The sequence below is a fragment of the Nesoenas mayeri genome (genome assembly GCF_963082525.1).
Source record: "Nesoenas mayeri genome assembly, chromosome: 7".
In the NCBI taxonomy this organism is placed as follows: Eukaryota; Metazoa; Chordata; class Aves; order Columbiformes; family Columbidae; genus Nesoenas; species Nesoenas mayeri.
Genome location: NC_137551.1, coordinates 6123614 through 6136840, shown reverse-complemented (window position 1 = coordinate 6136840; position 13227 = coordinate 6123614). Strand labels below are relative to the sequence as shown.

The window sequence follows — 13227 nt, the reverse complement described above, 5'->3', positions numbered from 1 at the left end:
GCCAGTCACAATGGGATGCTTTTGCCAGTTTTTTCCAGTTAGGCTCATTTCAGCCTCTACAACAGTCAGTTCCTGGGATCCCCCAGTCACTCCAACAATATTGATGGATTGCCTTCCTTTATAATTAGAAGGAATTATTGTGCACTGAGCACCAGTGTCCACTAAAGCTTTGTACTCCTGGGGGTGTGTTGTACCAGGCCATCGTATTTGTACAGTCCAATAAACTCTGTTATCCCTTTCCTCCACCTGGTTGGAGGCAGGGCACCTCTAATTTCTGTTTTGAACAGTCTCTGGGTGTGAATTAGAGGTTCCTTCAAGAGCATCAGAATCTCTTCTGCTCCTTTTGTAAACTGGAGCAGCCACCTTCCTAGGAGTTTTTCCTTTGATCTCACGTACTCGTTCTTGAAGTTCTGAGGTAGGCCTCCCATGCCACTTATTCATGTTTTCTCCCTGCTCACGCAGGAAGAACCACAGTGAACCTCTTTTTGTGGGCTGCCTCTGTCCTCTCTCTCGAGATTGGAAACGCCTTTTCCTAATAGCTGAAACATAGGTTTGTGCAGGTCGTGAATGGTATGTGTCTTCTCTGAGTTCTTTGATTTCTTGCAGTAGCTTTTCAAACCGGTCATCAGATTTTTCACACAGTCTCTCTATAGCAGAGACACAAGCCCGTAGAGAACCAGCAAGGCTGTCCTCAAATTCACGGAGCTGCTCAATCACTTCAGTAATATCTTGTCCACCTCTAGATGACCAGAGCATTCCTGCCAATGACTTAGCATATGCAGGTGATGCACTTTGTACAAATCTGGGCCACAGAGGTCGTGTACAATTGATTCTATCTGGGTCTGTTCCCTCTTGGCTGTTTGGTCCAAAATAGATGATCTCTCGCACAGCTAATTCTCTCAGGAACTGAATACCTTTCTCCATAGTATTCCATTTCCCTAACTTGGATATGCAATCTTCCTTGTAGGGAAATCTTATTTTCATAGCTGCCAGGAGTCGGGTCCAGAGAGTAGTGGCATTAGACTCTCTTGAAATTGCCCTATCAATGGTGGAATCTCTTGACAGAGATCCCAGCTGCCTGGCTTCACCACCTTCCAGTTCAATTGTATCTGCCCCATTGTCCCAGCATCGGAGCAGCCAGGTTAAAATATTCTCGCCTTCACGACGACTAAAGTCTTTTCGCAGATCTCTCAGCTCACCTGGAGAAAAGGACCGAGTGGTGGTCACTTCATCTCCTCCCTGTCCTGATGGTGCCCCTTGAGTTGATGTTGGCCCTGTGCCATCATCTGCTGCACGGGTAGTCTTTCTAGTGACTTTCTTACAACCAGCAACTGATGCTGATATGGGTTTACCATCATTTGATTCATTTCCAGAGTCTGAATGACTGTCACAGTGATCGCTATGGTTACAGCAGCAACAGTGCCCAGTGTGTGAAGAAGGGGGGGCTGCCTTTAAGGCTGCAGAATTAGTGTTATCAGAAGTGACCTTGGCAGAAGAACTCTGTGTAGGAGCTGTACCTTCAGCCTGCGAAGCCGCTGTGGCGGAGGCAGCAGCTGCAATGGCAGCTTTCCCTGTTTTGCTCTTTCTCGAGCGGCCAGGAGTGCTTTTTGCTAAAGCTTCCGAAGATGCACCGCAAATCTCAGGACAACAAAGAGACGCAAACCTCCTGTTGAACGCCATTTCTCTTAACAGAAGCACAAACTGACACACATTCAGCAAACCAGATAACACCATCACAGTTCTATCAAAACTCCAAGGATATTCAAAGCTCTCTAAAACATTTGCGAACTGTCCTAGCGAAAAAACAAAAGTATTGTTAGTCAGCCTTTCTAAAGGTTCGCTTGACCAATTAGCAAACACAGACCCGTACGGCTCTTTAATCTCTCCTGGAGGCTTTTCAAGGTAAAGCAGAAGCGAGTAGAAATTCATTAGCGGCTGCAGTATAATGAAATAAACCAGTGACAAACCACACAGTATCATCATGAGCATTGTCCAGTTCCTTGTTGTTATATAATGAATACTCCGATTTAAAAAGAAAGCCCAACACAGATATGGAATCAGTGAGCACAATGTAGAAAATAACTGATACAACTTAAGCCATAACATCTTTAAATCAGTGGAATTCACTTTGCCTTAATACCACTAAATAATATCCGAAGCAAACAGACGCGCGAATATCACAACTCTATGAGTTGGCACCGTGCCAAGAAAATTGAAAGGTACGTCAGAGCCGTAGAAAAGCCAAAAAATCTCCAAATTTACCCCTTTCTCTTGCCCCACGTTGGGCGTCAATTATCTGTCGAGGGTTAAGATTGCGGGGTGACAATAAAACCCTGGCAGATGTATTGTTAACCCCCTTTCCCCCCGCCACTTCCCCTTTTTTGCCCCTCCCTCTCCCCCCTTCCACTCAGGAGAGGCGATTGGGAGGAAAAAAGAAGGACAGAGAGAAGAGAGCTGGAAAAATTAAAGATGTTTTACTAATGCTACTAATAAGAATAGAGAAAATAATACAAAATATACAAAACCAATCTTGAAAGTCTCAGCAACTGCAGAGCTGGCACCCAAAGTCCTGGATTAGACTCCACAGCCAACCAGAGCTGGATTCAGTCTCTCACTAGGCCTCAGTTCGCAGGGACGACTAGCAAGGTCCTCTCCTAATGTCGGCCATAGGGAAAAGGGAAAGAAGGGCCGAGATCCTTGTGATCTCCCATTTTATATGAAGTATTCACGTGAATGGAATGTTATACACAGTTGGTCAGTTGTTCCTCGTCGCCCCTCTCGCGAGATGTCCATCCATGCTTATCAATAAGTTTGCATTCCATTGCTAGGTTTTACCAAAACATGTGTCTGGTTCTCCAGGAAAATGCAGTTAATATGAAGGCTTTAGCTGACAGGCAAAATTCACTGAAAGAGAAACTTGTTTTTAACAAAACCAGGACAGTTACTCATTCCCATTGCCCTGAGGATGGATACAGAGCTTGTGTGCCCTTCTCAGAGCTTGAGTCAGCTCAATAAAACTGAAAGAAAATCCAACAGGAACAAGAGAAGAATAAGCTTGGGCAGCTCACCTGTCCAACAGACAGGGTCCCTGAAGCAGCAGGGCTAGTGCAAGGGAGGGGAAGATCTGGGTGGCTGATAGCACAAACATGCAGAGTACACAATGGAACACCCCTTTCCAGCTGAATGAAGCACTTGGATCAAAGCAAGGGCTAGAGGGAAACTCTGATTAGACAGAAGGAAATAACTCCTTCACAATGAGGATGATAAAACCCTGGAATCGGCACCCAGAGAGTCAGCGGAATCTGCATCTTTAGAAATATGACCTGATTGAACAAGGCCCTGAGCAACCTGATGTAACTTGGTAGCGGGCCCTTTTTTGAGCAGAGAATACCACCAGATGACCCTGATAACCTAAAATATTATATGACTGTATTAAAACTAGCAGTTTCAATGATTAAGTTAATATTGAAGACAGCTACAAGAGATAAAACTAAGTAGTCAAAGGTTTCCTACTTGCTTACACTGCTATCACACATTTCAAATTGCATTGACAATGCTACAGACTAACTGAAAAACTAAGATATTATACCAAGAGTTGAAGCACCACATCAGAGATCAGGAATAGAGCTGACTGGAAATTCTCCACAGGAATAATTCTTCTTTTAATTTTGCCAGTTTATCAAAAGCAGAATATTCCATGGAAATAAAGCAAGATCTTCTGAAAAAAAATGCAGGAATATGCCCTGCCAGCTCTGCAAGGTGGCCCTGGAACCAAAATCTGAAAGTTTGGGAATGAAGAACTTAGAAGCACCGCTCCTGAAGTAGTCTTACTCTACAAAAATTTTGTTCCTACAGCTCAGAGAGGCAGGTGTTCTGAGGATCACAATAACTGAGGAGCCAAATGGCCTAAGAACTTGGCAATCTCACCTGAGGCTTATTTAGACTTTGCAGGCTCACTCATACGCAACAGTACTCTGGGATCCTGCTGGGATCTGGAATAACAACTTCCCCTCTCATCTCAGCAATCTGGTCAGTTGGTCCACAGCTGTTCAGGACTGGACAGGTATAAAAGTGATAATAATCTTGGCAACATCAGTCAGCATCACCTAAGACATCTCAGCATGATTCACTTTGAAATCCTGCTTTCCTGTGTGCACAGTTGAACACAGGAGGTGGCCGGCAGAATGCAGAAGGTTATTAGGCCCCTCTTTTTCAAATTAGAAACATTTTTTTTTACCAATAACTTGAAAGCAAAAAAATAAAAACTCAATTTCCTAGCCAATTGTAGTAAGGATCAAAAATGTCATTATGAACTTGCCTCCTTAAAAAATGGCTACAAGTTGTCATATAGAATTTAAGGATTCCTCTACCTACTCACTCTTTGGTTTCATTTTGTTCACACTTCCTACTGGAATGTCACAAAGTTTTCAACTCTTTCTCTTCCTTATTATTCCAAACAGTAAACTGGAAATATCATTACCAAACCAAAATGGTCCCTACCTGTGTGCATATGCTCTCTCATGTATACATTGTCCATTTGTGCATGTGCACAGTTAGCAAATAGACACATTAGACAGTGTTCTTTTGCTGTATTAAGAAAAAAAAGAATTCAAGTTTCCAGAGAAGAAATTTACCTTGGGCTCCAGTTTTGTTTTCTATTACCTGCTTCCAGGTTGTATGCAATTATTATTATTATTACTATTATTACATAATATATTATTTTATAATCATCATAATAATATTCTAGTATTTCTTCTTTTCTCTGGAATTAGAATTGATTATTATTCTTCATTTCTACTGCAAAGAGCTCAACAGTATTCAGTACGAGAATGGAGGGAGGGATTCCTTTACCAGTTATCACCTTTTAAAGACTGATAATTCCTCCTATGCAACATTAAGTTTTTGAAAAATGAGAAACATCACTATTTGATAGAAAAGATAATCCTAGATGATTCATGAGTATAGCCCCTAGTTAAGTAGCTGGCTTAGCCTTTCTTTCCATCTCCATATACATTTTCTTTAATTTTTGACACTGATAATGAAACAAAGGTTAAAAATAATTAGAATAACCTAAGATAGAAAGGATTTTCCAGTAAATAGAGTAATTAGAATAATTTACTTTATTTAATGTTTCTACTAAGCATTGCAGCTGTCTGATTTGAGACATTTATTTTCTTCACATACTCAAACAGAAAGAAAATGTGCCAATTGGCAACACAGCCTTAAAAAACATCTGCAAGAAGCAATTCTTGGGAAAAGCTGGTCTTGAAAGGCCTTTTGCTTTTTTTTTTTAAATTAATACGATGCTGGGGGTTGGTTTGATTGTTCACTTTTTCAGCCTTCTAATCATACACATTGGTCACAAATGCAATGATACAATGGAATATTCTTCCTTTTTAGTTTTAGTTAGTTAAGAAAAAGAGTAACAGTACATCAGACAGAGAAATGAGTGGAAATGAATTTCCCATCATCCAGCCCTTTCTGTTATAGGAGACAGCATGAGAAGGCTAAGATCAAGTTAACCACCACCCAGCACTCTATCACACCAGCCACGTGTTTAAAGATTGCACAGAGATACCTGGGGTAGTGTAGGTTATGGACTTTGCAATTAAATGGGGTTTTTTTTAAGCTAAGAATTTAAGGCATTTTGGATTTGTTTAGAAAAAATAATCCTTTCATTTAAAAGTTGGACTTGGTCTTCATTTGTCTGAAACATCAATATTCTATTAAGAATTCCCCAAAATATCAATGACTGATGTTTTTAATAAGAATTGCTATAAAAAAGAAGTAGTAAACAGCTTTTAATCTGAAACAGAATACAATTCAGAAATGTAGCTGGACAACAAAAATTATCTGTCCTATACAAAGGATAAAAACCAAGATAAATGCATTCAGAAACAGCAGACTTCAGTAGTGTTCCTAGAAATGGCAAACTAACATTCAGAAAAAACAATCAGCCCTTAATGTCCTCCAGAAAATGGGAAACAGGTCAAGAAACACTGCACCTAGTGACAACTATTTCCCATAAATTGTAAAAAAACACCAAACCTTGTAAATTAAACAGCTAGCTAGATGCTGAGTTAATGAATACTTTAATATTTATTTGTAATGCCTTTTTATTGCCACAATCAATGATTTATTTCATCTTGGAGAGAGAAAATGCTACTTTATTGAAGGTTCCCTGAAAAAGAATTAGTCTCCAGCAACCCAATATATTTCCAGTCCTGTCAGGTATACCAAATAAAAATTACTGACTACTGTACTGAATCACCCTCCATAGATCCAGGAGTTGCTCATCACGCTACATTACTTCAATGCAAGCTTTAAGTTAAGATCCGATTAATCCTGAAATAACTTGGCTCAGAACCGTTAAATGAAAAACAGCTTAAGAATAGAAAACATTTCATTATCTTGCTCTAGCTCACGTACATAGATCCCAGTTTATTGCAAATTCTGTGAGACAATCTATAATCAGGTAAATTTAACTGCAGCTTATTTTGCAACTGTAAACCTATTTGGAGAATTCACTAAACTACTTTTGTGTTTTAAGTACACCAAAAATCTTCCTGAATAGTTCATATCTAATTTCCCTATAAAACTAAATGTTTGACAAAAGTTAACATTTAAAAAAACACATACTTAATATAAAAATGTAAGAAAACCCATTGTAAGAGTGTTCAAAGTCAACTGAACTAAGTACTCAGCCCATGTCAACAACCGAATTATGAAAACGACATGTTTTCCTGCATAAATGCCAGTATAACATGCCATATGGGCACACCAATTTTACTGGAATAAATCTTTTTTTCTGAAAACATAATGCTCGATAAAGTCATTAAAAAAACCCCTGAATCAGAAAAATCTGAGTGACGCTTTCCACCCACACATCACACATTGAAATGTTTATAGTTTACATTTTGCTATACCAAACTTCCAAACTTCTCTGGAACAGCAGTTTTTAAAAATAGTTGAATAAGAAGAGGACAGTAGAGCAAGAACATTTGAATCCATTCTTTTTACAAAATGACATTAATACAAGCTCCATTTGTTCATTTTCCTACATAGAAGTACCAAAAAAAAGGATTTTGGAAAGTCATTCGGTTCAATCGCTTGCATGAATAACCAATAGCTATTCTGTTCTTGAAGACTTTAACAAGGCATTTCTTCAAACACCCTGGTTAGTCTAGTCTGCCAAGATACACATTGGTGAATAAAAGTGGAAGTAACCAAGATGGACAAGTCAAACAGTCACACTAGATGTCACACTGAAGTATATCATTGAACAAATAACATATTTAACAAAACTCTAAACAGTTGCCGTAATCTTCAGCTGTGTCATATATGATTGTTTGGAATATCTTTCATTACATGGAGAAAACTAGAGACACATCTAGCTAAACAGATAAAGGTCCAAAGCTGCATATGAAAATGCATTTCTTCAGTTATAGCTCTTAGATTCTTTAATTAATGAGTTGAATTATCAATTTACAGATTCACAGTATCATGTAGTCACACAGACAATTTCACAGGAAGCTGCTATCAAACAGTGTTTTGGAGCTCTGTAAGAAAATGTGCATGCCTCAGCAGAACTGGTAATGTCCTTCCAGCAGTTTCACCATCAACAACAACAAAGGACAAACACCGTGAAAATGGTAAAATACATACATTTACACATGTATCAATATATGATCTGTCGACTGGTTGTAATACTTTTGATATCTGGCAAGAAGATCTCTTCTGACAAATGTTTAAAACACATTACCATAGCAGTTTTCTATAGAAGAACAAACAGTAGCTGGCAGGTACTGAGATTAGAAGGTTTAAGTATTTATTAAAATGTATTCATGAAGGAAGCTATACATTCCAGATACATTTTCAGCATACTATTAAAAAATATTCATATTAGAATGTTCAGAATACCCCGACTACAAAACGTAATGCAAATTCGCCCCAAATTAATGAAAGTTTAAAAGTGGCAAACACTATGTTTTGTGAAGCAGCCTGTGTTCTCATCGAGCTCAGCTGACAGGAACAGGCGAGATGAAGCCTTACGGGAATGGAGGACATAAGCTTTACCATGAAGAGCTGTGGCAGATATGAAAAGTGTCTGGAGCTTTTTCACAGGTTTGGTTATTTGATTCATGCAATGTGAGTCTTCTCTGGTAAGAGATACCAATTTGGGCCCTAATTTCTTATTGATGGAGTATCAGTCTTTTCATATACATATTATTAGTCATCAGTCATCCATTTTTCTGCAGCTATAACATAAGGATAATTAAGAGACACTAGTCTCAAGAGATGCAAATATCTAACAAAGATGGCGAGGCAATTCTTTAAATTAAACATATGAAACAGTCCCTTTTCAAGCTGAACAAAATGTTTCCTTCAATCTGAAAAAAAAAAACTGTTTTGGAAGATTTCTTGCCATTTCCAGGACTACTAAAAGTGTTCCCCTGAGCACTGAAATGAAAAATCTACTGCTTAGAACAAGATTAATTAGTTTAAATGCAAGCTACACTGCATCACTGTGATGATAAACCAAAGCGTCTTGTCTTCCCTCTATCCAGGGAATCATTAAAAGTCTTCATCAGGAAACCGTAAAATACAAGTAACATGAAGTTTAAGGCATCTATATGTTTGAGGTATCTACATGTTCTTCCACTCTAAAAGAGTAAGAGTGGTGATCAAATACTACACAAAACATTATTACAGGCAGTCACTACATGGAGATGGTGGGTCAGACCTTGAGCTGTTGAAGAGCACTCAAGAAAGGAGTGAAGCAAGGCATTAGCACTCCACAGAACTCAAATTTATGAGTTGAGAGAAAGGCTAAGGCCCAAAACCATGCCATCAATAAATAAAGACTCCTTATTTTCCACCCATTTTCTGGTTTGGAATTTCCAATGCTCAGGTGTTCAGTAAATTAACAATTACAATTTGAAATCTAGACAGACACAGCACAAGTCCCAACTATCCACTATATCATCTTTCCTGCAGTTGGACCATCCCCATGTCTACAGAGGGTTCTGTACCACACATCTTTTCTCCAGAAAAAGAACTCCCTGTCTCAGGTGTCCCCCTGCTTCCAGGAATCCTGTCTCCTCTGCTCTCATCCTTACAGCATTTCAGTTTATGTGCTCTGATCTATATATGCCTCAAATACAAATGTGTCCCATATCCAGAAGCTGTGGACACAAAGGTGTGGTGAAGCAACAGGCTTCAGAGAACCTTCAGGTGTTCCCAGTGAGACTCAAGTATGCAACACACGTGCTCCACCGTCTGCCACCAACTACTTCATCTCTTTTGCAGCATCATTGCTGGAGTGGTCCAATGCTCTCTGCTGCAAAGCAGATGAGATTTATAGCCAGCCTCAGCTTGGCCTGCCCTGAGGCTACACGGATGGTCAGGGCTTGATTATCAGTGCACTAGACATGTCATATAAATATGTACAATGTAGTCAATTTCAGTCCACTTCTTGATCTGATCTCAAGGTAAAATGTATCATTAGTCTCCTTCCGGCAGGTGTGAGAAGGGCTGGCTTGGCTCCGCTCCCTGCCACGCTCAGCCAAAACCTTAGGTAATTTTAACATAAAAACTCAGTTAAGAAACATAAGTTTTTGAAACACACAACAAGAAAGAATGAAATCACAACCTACCAGAAAAGGCAAAAACAGTACTGGCCCAGCATACACAACAGTGTGTGTGTATGTATATATAAATACACATGCACACATCCAACTGATATCCAGAATAAGCTGAGAAACAGATAAAGCTCAGATATGATGAAACAACATTTTAAAAGTAAGGAAACTTTAATTCAAGAAAGCAGCTATCATATCATAAGCATATACAACCTTTCTTTAACAACCTTATTTCAGTCTTGTCTAAACAATCTAGCCAGTGATCTCTATTCAAATCCACAGGTGGGTACAGAATAATCATTGAGACATCCCCTCCCTGTTTACTGAAGGCAGAGAAAGCAGTGCCTGCAATCATCCTAACTGCTGCCCACAGCAGCCACTTTAACCCACACTCAATCACAACTCTATTATCCCTTTTGATCACCCAGATAAGTGCACATCCCTATTGTGACTGGGAGTGAAAGCAGCTAGAGAACTCAAGAAACATAGAGCCAGTATTGCTGCACTACAATGTGTTCAATAATTTTTCATTTTAAAGCATCAGCAGAGACAAGAGCTTGTCATTAGGAAAATACAAGTGCTTATTACTACAAAATGATTGCTCCTATGGATACATTATTATCCACAAAGCATAGGATGATTCTGCCATTGATAAGCTATCCAAACTCACAATAGTAATTCCTGTTATTTGACGTCCTGAAATGCAAATACATCCCTTAAAAATATATGTCTATAAGTATAACTCAGAGAGGATAACAATAGTATACAAATAATTCTGAAATACTGGAAGAAAAGTTGCTGTCTTTCAGAAGAATAAATATGTTTGCAGTTTACTATATGTCTGAATTACTCTGTGAGCAGAAAAACTTCAAGCTTCTTGGAGATAGAGTGTGTCTTTATTTATGTAGAGAACATTTTGCTTAATTTTCCATTGCATCACCTCATTGTGATGTAGCCTGTGTGAAGAACAGCCACTACATGAAAGTCAGTATCTGCTGAAAAGATGTTTCTCTTAGCTTGTAGTAAAAACTCAAAATTTAACCAGACACCAATAGGCCCTTGAATTCACTTGATGTCCTTAAGACTTATTAAAGACTTAGAATAATTGAGAGAAAAAAACAAAACAAAACAAAACAAAACACATCACACACAACACCAAATTTAGGAACCACAAAAGCAATATTCCTTATACTGTTTCAAATTTCTGTAAGCACGGAGGGTTAGTTTCAAAAAAGGTGGGTGACACAGAACTTACGCAGAATTTAGGCACTCAAGTCCTTGGCAAGGATCCTGTTAAAGCTGAACACTTCCCAGGTGAGCCAGGGACTTTAGAGATGCACTGGGGGTTGCCAGTGTCAGTGCAGCTCCCAGAGCTTCCTGGCAAACCAGCTGCTCGCAAAGCATTTGTGAAGGTGGCACTTAGTGTGTGGGGTGTCTCTGAAGTAATGCAGCTCCCACTAGCAGCACTCAGATAGAAAGCTTAAAAAAGTAATGCAACCAGTATAACAGCAAGAAATGACAGGAATATCCAGATAAAAAAAATCTTCCGAGCAGCTGACTAGTACAACTAATGAGTATGACTGAAAAGAACCGAAATGACAGTGGGTAGGCTTTGTTTTGTGAACCATCCACCACCAGGATGAAGACAGGAGCAAAAGCAAGTCCTTTGTGGAGAGTGAGCAAGGAAAACCCTGTGCCTCACTCTGGGCATTAGGCACAAATATACCATGCGAACATATGCACAAACTCACATGAAGTATTACATAGAAAATGCACTTGCTTGTGGAGTACAGCAATGTTCCCAAGGAGAGGAAGGGAATCACAACTTGGTCCTTAAACTGCACTGTGTTAACAAATGGCTAGCATAATTTTTATAGCTCAAGTCCTAACTTCATGAAATTATTAACAGTAGAGCCCGGAATACAGTGATAAATCAGAACTGTCTGCTGAATCTGTCATCTATTCTTCAGTGAGTTAGAGCTGTGAAATAATGTAACTGACACATGATCATCTTCTCATTGAAAATCTTATTTAATCCAGTCCCGTTATAGCCATAAATTATCCTTGATGAGAGCTTTTCCATTGAGATCAATATTAATTGTATAAGCAGACTCCTGTTGTTTAACCCTAGAGTAACACTTCAGACTTTTAAATCTTTTATATTTTTTCCTTTCTGCTTCTCTCCTCAGCTTTGCCACCTTGTGCAGACACTGTGTCATGCAGCACATTAGGTTACACTTCCTCCTTTTACCATATTTTAAAAGCTGCTTCCTGACTTTCTCAAGTAAGTGGACTGGGATATGTATTATTCTTTTCCCCTTTGTCTGCATTATGTAACCCTAAAACCATAACCATTTCTGAAATAGAAAAGATAATCACAATTTTGTTTCAAGAGTCCAAGAATTTCAGACCATTTGACTTACAATCACATGGTTTTATTCCTGCAATATGTAGAATTCCCCTGATGAGTTCTTGCAACAATCTCACAGCAACCTTTTGAATTAATATACAACACACCTGCATCATCTCACATGCTCTGGCTACTACAGGTTGATGTCTTATTAAATTTGCCAATATTTAACAGCAAACCTGATCCACCCTAGGACAAATATCGCAATAGACATCTCCTACAAGAAAATAACGTTCCAAGCCAACCAGAGCTAAAGAAATCTCACATAGCTAACCCATGTGTGAAGCACCACCAGGCAGGTTGAAGAATTATGTTGCATTCAACAGAAATTGCAGCTAAACTTGGAGTAAAAATACAAAAGTATCTTTATCTGGTATAGGGACTGAAAGAGCAACTTGAATTGACAGAAAATTAAATAAATCAGTTGTAAATCCCACCCACTCTTGGGCCATCAATAAATAAAAAGAAAATATCAACAAGTACAATATGTATGAAATGAAAAAAAACATCTGATATACCCAGATTACCTTAGTCCCTATGCTTCATTATCCTAATGACAACAGGATAAGTCAAAGAAAACAGTCACATTAGAACAGCTTTGGACTTGGTTAAATACTATTACTTACAGAACAGAAGGAAATTTCAGCTTCCAAAAAAAGAAACAAATAGCTGTATCATACAATTATCCTCTCAATGTGCTTGATGAATCATCAAGTATCTTTAGATAAGAACAGTATGCCTACAGAAAATGTTTCCAGAGGAAAAGCATGATATTAACACTGTGTACCCATATTAATACTATCAGTCTCTACTGTTTTATCATTTAACTGCCAGATGTAAGTGCCAAATTCATTCTTTAATAGTTATTTTTTTAAACACAAACTATATTCCTTTTCAAAAATTCACAGATTAATTGGCCTATAAGCATGCCAAACAATCAGATTTCTGGATTTACCAAAGAATCCTTGTAATTTGGTGCTCTTACACAGACCAAATTGTAGTAGTGTGAACACTACTTTAAAATGATCTTAATAGATTATTTGCCTTTTAACAAATTATTTAAATCGTTGCATGCTACAGGAACAGAGATCACATTTTAAAGGTCTTGTCCTAAAATTTTAAGAGATAACTAGGAAGCAAAATTAAAAGAAACTTCTGTGAACATATGAAGGATTA

General features: G+C 38.5%; 1 protein-coding gene across 1 annotated transcript in view; it reads right to left on the bottom strand.

The window, feature by feature from the left end:
* CTNNA3 (catenin alpha 3) overlaps positions 1 to 13227 on the bottom strand; it is a gene marked incomplete at both ends in the record, with an annotated part of 466214 nt that overhangs the window by 339615 nt on the left and 113372 nt on the right. The gene's annotated exons all lie outside the window — the stretch shown is intronic.